We start from the raw sequence: 8,674 nt of genomic DNA, 5'->3' as shown, positions 1-8,674 counted from the left end.
CTTCCCTCCAAGGTCAGCCCTGGCTTTCTGATTCATTGCTTCACTCCTCCCCCAGAGCACCAAGTTTCTAATCAGTTAGCAAGGTTACTTTTTTTTTTTTTTTTTGAGCATGAGGGGCAGAGGGAGAGACGGAGACAAGCAGACTCTCGCTGAGCTCAGAGACAGTGGACGGACGTGTGGCTGGATCCCGGGACCCTGAGATCACAACCTGAGCTGAAACCAAGAGTCAGACACTTAATCGACCGAGCCACGCAGGCATTCCAGCAAGGTTACTTTTGACTTTATTACTAAAATACACTTTGGATCTCTCTTCTTGTCTTTCTCTTCACTGCCAACGCCTTTATTTGGGGCACCGTCATCTCTAGCGTTTTAATGGTTCTCCCTTCTTCCCTGCTTGTTCTTCTTCCCTGCTCGTTCTAGTAGAGTCCTGTTTCCACATGGCAGTGGGAGTGAGCTCATCAAAGCTGAGATCAAACAATTCCACTGCTTAAAACCTTCTAAGGATTCCTACCATACTTAGAAGAAAATTAGCATCTCTTGTCAAAAGGGCCTCCGAAGGCCCTGCTAGCCTCTGCTCATCTCTATCACCTTGTCTCATGCTGTTCTTCTCTATCTTTGGGCTGCATTGTTTTCCTTTGAGTCCTGAGAACATACTTTCCTACCCCAGTGCCTTTGCCTATGCAGTCCCCTCTGCCTGAAGTATTCTTTTCTTGCCCCATCAATCTCACTTTCTTGGAGAGATGTTGCTCCTGCCACACCTACCCCAGCTTATCCTCCTCCTCAGCCTTTTGTCTGTTTGTCTTTATATCACTTCATAGGATTTACAGTTCTCTTGTTTAGTCGTTTACTTAGATTTGTCTGTATCCTCTTTTTTCCCCACTATAAGCTCTGAGGGCAGAAACATAGGCTTAGTCACTCTTTTCACCCAAGTGATGGTGGGGGGCGGGTGGGACAGAACAGTGTTGGCATTTACTAGATGCTCAGGACATCGAATGTAAACAGGTACTTTTCTGTGAAGCCTTCAGCACCATGGGAGAGTTAGGGGCAGTGTTCCTGTGAATTCCTACAACAGTTTGAAGATAGCATGTAAATCTAACAACTACACTATTTACTTCTCTCCTCCACCAGACCATGGCGAACAGGCTCCTAGAACACAGAACTATTTCTTACTTATTTTTAAACCCTCAGTATCTAGCACAGTGCCTGAATCACAGTAAGCACTTAATAAAATAAATGATAAATGAATATGTGAATAAATGAATGGAATCTCCACTCCCAGCTGGGAGTGACTGAGGACAGAGAAGCCAACGCCATTGTTTTGGAGATGGAGTTCTGAATTTCACTTCTGAGGCTAGACAGCTCTTTTATTTCTGGAAGGAAAATACTTTTGGGGAAAAGCTGTTGAGCTATAAAAAGGTGGAAAAAAGTTCCCTTTTTGAAATGAAAAGTTTGCAGACAAGGAGATTCTAAACTGTTCTGCATAATTATGTAAAAGTCTTTCTAAAAAAAATTATTTATTTATTTATTTATTTGAGATGAAGAGAGAGAAAGATAGAGAGCATGTGCATGCAGGAGGAGGGTCAGAGGGGCAGGAAGAGAAAGAGAGAGAAAGAGAAGCAGACTCCCCATAAGCTGGGAGCCCGAAGTGGAGCTCGATCGCAGGACCCTGAGGTCACAACTTTTTTTGAGTTGAAATCAGAAGTTGGACATTCAACCGAATGAGTCACCCAGGTGCCCTGTAAAAGAGGTTTTCATGTGGGGAGGGTTATAACTCTGCACATTGCTTTTTTTTTTTTGAAAAATGGTTTTTCCTCTCTGTGGCTACTCATGAAGTAAGGTAAATTCCAAGGAAGGAGAAAAATTCCAGGGTTAAGGAGAGAAGTGGTTTGGCTCAAGAAATCACAGAAGGAAGGAAGTCATCACATGGTATGCACTCCAGGGGACATGCCTTGTCACCTGCTTGAAAAACAAGCATTGATTTGTTCACAGTTAATGGTGTCAAACATTAAAACTCGACATAGAGGTAAACATTATTACAAAATGAAGTGTTTTCATAGATCATAGCTAGTTTCTTTTTCCTAATTCTTTCTTCCTAGTTCATCATTCTTCATTTGTTAATTATCTTATCTCTGTGAGCCAATAAAGTTTTGGGGGTGTTATGTCTTTACACATAATGGTATAGATTGTTATCTATTAATTCATTTAAAATTTCCCACAATGTGATTTATTTTACACTTTGCCCAAAATGTAGGCAGACCTATGATAGAGTAGAACTGAGCAAGGAGGACCCCACAAGAAGACTGTAGTTTGGGGCACATGATAAGAGTCCAGGAGGGCATTTAGGGATGGGGCAAAGGAATGAGTTTGGCTTTTTTTTCTTTTCTTTTCTTTTTTTTTGGCAGCCTGGTTTTTTCCGTTGGCTTGCGCATAGAGGAATACGCAGAAACCTCTGGAATTCGGAGCCTGAAGACCTAGGTTAGGGTTTCCTCACGGACACTTCTTAGTCATGTGACTTTACCCTTTTCAAGGTGTTTTGTCATTTATAAAATGAAGATTTTTCTCATTTCTCCTTTGCAACCATGAGATGTAGTTCCAGCTAACAAAATGTAAGGGGGAGTCTGCTGGGGTTTCTGGGAGCGTTTCTTCCCTGAGCGGAGGAAAGCCCTTTTCCCCACCGTCCCTGCTCTTCCTTCTCACTTGGTTGCTAGTGCAAGATCCTGACTCTTGGAGCTGGGGCAGCTACCTTGGGAACAGGAAGTAAGAAGCATGAGGATGAAAAACTAACTTGATGAGAGTGGCAGAGGAAAGAACTAGAAATTGCCTGGGGCTTTCTGACTTCATAAAATTTTTGAACCCATCTGGAACTACCTCCCTTCACATTTCTAGGCTTGTGAGATGACTAAACGCCTTCACTGATTGAATCAGTGCTACTCAGGTATTCCATTACTTGCCGCCAGTGCACCCTGATACGGTGTGTATAGTGCTAACGTGAGGCTGTGCCTGTGAATGTGTTTCCTTGAAGTCATTGTCGTATAACAGGAGAGAGCACTAAGTATGAGAGTTGAAACCTGGGGGTAACTGGCTCTGCTTTAACACTCTGAGCCTTGACTTACTGACCTATACAATTGGAATACTATATACTATCACTTAACCCGTGAGTTGTTGGGAGGACTCAATAATAGTAATACAAATGAAAGTGCTTGCAACTCAGCAAAGGCTCTATGGACATAAGGCGTTAGGGATTCTCCGGCTGCTGGACTATAGTGGATGAGGGATAAAGGCATGAGGGCAGGAATGACTTAGGTGAATTCTGTTTTTACTAACAATCCCTCACACTGCCCCTCTTCGGTGACCTCCACTGAAATATTCCTAAAGGTCTCAGTGCCCAGCACTGTCTGCTGAGTGCCCAGCACTGTTTCCCATACTTAAACACTGTTTAAGTGTCCCTCTCCTTCCAGTTGTTCCTCCCAGTGAGAAATGGACTCACTTATGCCCATCCCCTCTGTCCCAGTTAACTGTCACTCACCAACCCAGTTACGTGCTGGTGTGTGCCTGGGGCTTCTTCTGTTATGCCAGGGCCATGTCGGGGCCTTAAACTGATGAAGTGATAACAGGAGTAGAGATGGCAAGGGGCTGTGGCAGGAGGTCAAGGACAGGTATGTGGCTTCTTGGTGCTTCTGAGAGACCCCAGGTAGGGGGTTGTTCAGCTCACAGTTGCTCCCCTTTCTGGAAAGAACCTCCTCCACAGATGTGTGAACCCCAGAAGCCTCTTCTATGCTAGGTGACCTTGCCCTTAACCAGGAATTAGGTGATTGACTCAGGCTGGGGGCCATCAGAACCCTGGGATTTTAAAAGCTGGAGTTGGAGAAATAGATGTGGCACTCTCTAGGGAGGTCTGAGTTCTCAGTTCTGGTTACTTCCAAGAGTCACTTCCACTCATGCCACAGTATGAAACTTTTCCAGTGAACCTCTTCATCTTGGTTGCACTGTCTCGAAGCCAGACATGGAGACAAGGTCTTGGTTGTGGGCAGTGGATTTGGGTGATAATCCCAGAGAACATAAGTGAGGGAGTGGGGGCTGTGAGAAAGGGAAAAGAGAAAGCCAAAAGGGTGTATCAGTGAGCAGGTTCCTGCTGTGAGCCATTGGGGCTCAATTTTGTGGGGACCTCTGGAAAGCTGTAGACCACACTGGGGAGCCAGCCCACCAGAGGACAGGAGGCAGGGCCACTGACCACCATCCCCATTGCTTGAGCTTTGTCCCTAGGGTGTCTGCTTCCTGGTACTTCTGGGTCATGCCTGCAGCACACCCAGACAACCTGTCTTGGAGATGGGGAGCACCCCAGTGCAAAGAGGCAGAGATTCAGGCTTTTGAGGTGTGACAGTGTCCTGGGACCGGTCTACAGCTGCAGGAGAACTCAGGCGGGTAGAGGTGATATTGACAAAGACATCAACAGCGTCTGCCACACCTCCTCTTGGCCTTAGCTAGTTCTCTCTGCATTTCTGTCACTTAGGACCAAAGGAGTCCGATAATGCCCCTCACCTCAGTTCTTTCGCCAGAGGCAGCCACACCCACGTCGGGCCAGTCCCTAGTCCAAGGCATTGTGCTTTCCTTGACATATATGACACCACTGGCTATTGATGAATCACGCAAGGCAGAAGGACTGTGACAGAATTTATGCACTGACTGCAGGGCAAGGAGTTGAGGATGGCTCATTGTTGTTGTCTTTCCGTGGAGTGATGCCACCTACTGTCTACACATAAGACTAGCCAAACAGCTGGGGAAACAGGAAGGTGCTCACTATATTCTTTCTCTTCTCCAGTGAAAAATAACTCACTTTTGGTGCCAGATCATCTCTAAACATGATGTCTGAACTTTAAAGATTATTTTTTTGAAAAAAAAAAGATTTATTTATCTATTTTAGAGAGAGAGAAAGGGAGAGAGGGTACGAGTAGGAGAGGCAGAGGGAGAGGGAATATCAAGCAGACCGTGCTCAGCGTGGAGGTGGATACAGGGCTCGATCTCATGACCCTCAGGTCATGACCTAAACCAAAACTGAGACTCAGACACTCAACTGACTGTGCCACCCAGGTGCCCCACGAGCTTTAAAGATTCTTTTAAGCAGCATGAATAGAATGGAGTGATGAGATGCAAACTGAGATGAACCACAATTATCTGCTGAGCTCCTGATTACAGAAAGTTGGTTTTCTTTTCACCAACCTGAAAATAAGCTGGTTGCTTCCATTTGGAACGCATTCAGCTGCAGGGAACAGAAACATGACTTCAGAGGCTCATAGGAACCGGAAGTACTTTTCCTCACAGGACGAGAGGACAGGGAAAGGAGACGGTTGCTGGTGGTGGTTCAGTGGCTGACCACACTGTGAGGGGCTCAGACATGGAGTCACCTCCATCCAATGGGTGGATTGTAAGTGTGCTCACTCTGGACCTTCTACTGAAGGGAGCTTCTATGTAAAGATAGTTTCAGAGACCGAAGAGGCAAAGTAAATTAGTTGATTAATAAAAGCATTGTTAAAAATGATGAGCACCGGAAAAAGAAAAAAAACCCACCCAACCGTCCTCAAGAGCCAAAACCCCAAAACCAAACCAGAACAAAGATAATGAGCATGTGCCTTAGGATTTGGTAGTGTTCTTTTTAAAAAGTGTTCTGCCTCATACGTGGTCCTCGCCCCTGGCGTAGTTAAAATAGGTATTTCCTCTTTGTTTGGTTTTGCACTATTGTCTCCCGTGCTCTGTGGTCCGTATCCTTGCCACCAGTAGAGGCAACACAGAGATCCAAGGACTCAGCCCTGGAACCACATTTGAGTGGAATGATCTGAGACCATCTATGACCTAAAAAAGGGTGATATCTTATAGTTGCACATAATATTATAATCGTCATAATTTGGTGAGCATGTATCGAATGCTGATCAAGAAAAATTTTAACAGCTCCTAAGTGACCGAGCTAGGATTCAAAAAGTGCTTGATGTCGGTGTCCCTGCTAAGAAGCTCGGAGCCACGCTGCTTCTCTCTAATTTTTATCTTACGCTCCTCGTGGTCTGGCCTCCAGGTAATAATGCTAAAGATAGAAACTTTTCCTACTTTTCAAACTTCACTGTGCCCCCTCAGAACATGTGAGAAAGTGCAGCCAGCATCTTCTGGAAGATTCCGTAGCCACCTTCCGGCTGACATTTGAGCCCTGCTCTCAGCACGGTCAAGCCTTTCGGAGGCAGCCAGTATATGGCTTGTATCAAACTCTATATTTAGGAAGAACAACTGTGAGCTATGACAGGAATTCTCTTTAACACTTAGCCTTAAACCGAGTTTCCCTCCAGCCCCGAGCGGGGAGCAGCTCTCAGTACTGAGTGAGGCACTGAGCACTTGAGCTATTTCCGCCACATGCAAAGCATCGGAATTGAGATCACGGCTCAGAGGACACCGGGCGTCCGTTCCACCTTCTGAGGAGCCCTGTATTCTCGCATCTGGCTGCCGGGACTTTCCTCAGGCAGTAAACAAATACATAGAGCAGGTAAGCAGGAGGACCCAGCTCGGGCAGCTGGGCTTTCTGAAGGAAATTTCCTTGATGCCTAACTTGAAGTGACTACTTATAACTTTGTAGGCTTGTAACTAGTGGCTGTAGCTTCCTTGTAAATTCACTATTCGTTGGTGGTGTTGCTGATTCTGTTTTAGAAATTGTGTGTGTATGCGGGGGGAGCTATCTGACAGAAGACTGAACTAAAAGTAGTTTTCGTTGATTGTGACATTAAGAAACTTTCCACAATCCACATAGGGTGACTGTAACCCTGAACGTTATGTCATTTTCATTCTCCTGGCCAGGGTTACAGTCAGTCAGCTACAGATGGATTCGTGCTGGTAGCCTAGGAATAATCAGGAGGATTTGCAGCAGAGGAAAGCTATCGCGCTAGCTCTCTGATTTACCTAAATGCAAATTATTGTCAGTCGTCACCCAGTACAAGTTGAAAATGCTTTTCCCCTTTCCCTCAGCGCCAGGCTTGACCTCAGAGATAAAGTTCTATCAACTGTACAGATCGATTAACATTACAAAACCATCTTTTCGAAAGCCCCGCTTCGGTGCTTTGATCGTGGTGTTCCAGGTACCCAGTAGGGTGGAGGGCAGCACTTGTCTCTCCCCATGAGGGCACCAGGTTCTGAGACCCAGTGATGATCAGTGCCTCTTGCCTCTCGGTGTATTTCAGGCAAAGTGAATAAGGAGTTAGTCAGTTCAGACAGCTGAATGTCTTTCTACACCCTTCTCAGGAATTATTTTTAGCTGCAGGACAGAAGATAATTCCCTTTGAAATGGAGCTCTAGCCATTTAATAGACCTTTAAAAAGAACAAACAAAGCCCCTTCTCTCCAAATATTGATTTGTTTTACTCTGACTCCCTTATTAAATTAGTGATAGAAATGTTGACAAATTTTTAGTAAGGGAGCGAGTGCTATTTAGAAGTCAGATATTAGGTGCTGCCCAATCAAAAAAGCAGCAGAGATATATTGTCTATGACTCAGCATACAGCCCCCATTAAAGTTCCCCACTGACTTGCCGATCTTCCAGGAAAACCCAACACCACTGTGCTAAGCTGGCAAGCATTTCCATTATAGTATAGGCTTTGTAAAAGTCAATACACGTCTTGTCAAAGTTTCCACGTTTCCAAATTTTAGCTAGAACCAGGAAACACAGTAATAGAGTACTTTAAAGGGTACCTCTTCGGATGAAAAGCTGTGGTCAGCTGTGAGTAGAGTTGTGCATCTAAGACATAGCTGTCTTTTTTGGTCGCGGGACGATGCATGCAGATAAAGAAGGCAGGTGCATTCTACACCACATCCCTAACGGAGGTGAATGCAGGGCCAGGGAAACAGCCAGGGAACGCTGTCTATTTTTATTCATCAGTGTGCTTTGCCCTGATTTCTCTGCGAATAATGAGGACAGCAGGAACGGCTGCAGGACGGATTTACACAAATGTTATATAGCCTGTTTGCAAGGAATGAGAGCTGGGATCTGACCAACTTTCTAAAGATGTCTCTATTGAAGACTGACATATATGTTCAGAAGGAATTTATATGCAAATGAGATATACCGAGGCTATACAGGAGATGAGGCCCAAGGTCTATCTATCTTTTAGGCTCAGAGGTCCACAGAAAACCAAAGTGATCCAGTAGTTTAGTGGAAAAAACCAAAATCAGCCTAATTAAGAAAAACAATGCAAAATAAATAACACAATTATTCATTGCCTGATTTTTTTTTACCTTTCAACATGTTATTGTAGTAACAAAAGAAGTTTCCTACTTCCTATGTTTCAAATAGATGTACAGTAACTTTTTGTTAAGTTCCCAAGTGATATTGTTTAAACCGTAGTTGTATATGCACAGAGAAAACTATATGCTGAGATGTTTAAAGTCCTGTGAGAATTATTGCTTTGCATGGCTTCTAATAGCTTTTGAGAATAGAAACATTAAAAATTAAACTACCAAGCTTTTCCTTTTGATATTGAACTGTGTATATGAGATCTGAAAATTAAAATGCCTTCATTGACTCTTTGACACTGTGGGAAAGATAGAAATGTATTTGAAACATATCATAGAGAAAAATGCATTCCTAATTGTTCAGTTTGTTGTGGCTTTTTAACTTTTTAACCAAAGCAAAAATAATTCTACATAGA

The 8,674-nt window shown here is 44.2% G+C and overlaps 1 protein-coding gene across 2 annotated transcripts in view; it reads left to right on the top strand.

Moving 5' to 3' along the window:
- The first annotated feature begins 249 nt into the window (after positions 1-249).
- The window catches only part of SMPX (small muscle protein X-linked), a 58,978-nt gene continuing 50,553 nt past the window's right edge, over positions 250-8,674 (top strand). Inside the window, exon 1 of one of the 2 annotated variants that reach the window (XM_004769190.3) lies at positions 250-268. The gene's annotated coding sequence lies outside the window, so the exon portion shown is untranslated. Of the gene's footprint in view, positions 269-6,301; positions 6,524-8,674 lie in introns of those variants that run through there. The other variant, XM_004769189.3, reaches the window with a different exon arrangement.

This window comes from Mustela putorius, unplaced genomic scaffold (assembly GCF_011764305.1).
Source record: "Mustela putorius furo isolate JIRA1106 unplaced genomic scaffold, ASM1176430v1.1 tig00003836_pilon_pilon_pilon, whole genome shotgun sequence".
Taxonomy (NCBI): domain Eukaryota; kingdom Metazoa; phylum Chordata; class Mammalia; order Carnivora; family Mustelidae; genus Mustela; species Mustela putorius.
The sequence above is the reverse complement of the archived record's forward strand: the minus strand, read 5'-3'. Positions and strand labels throughout refer to the sequence as shown.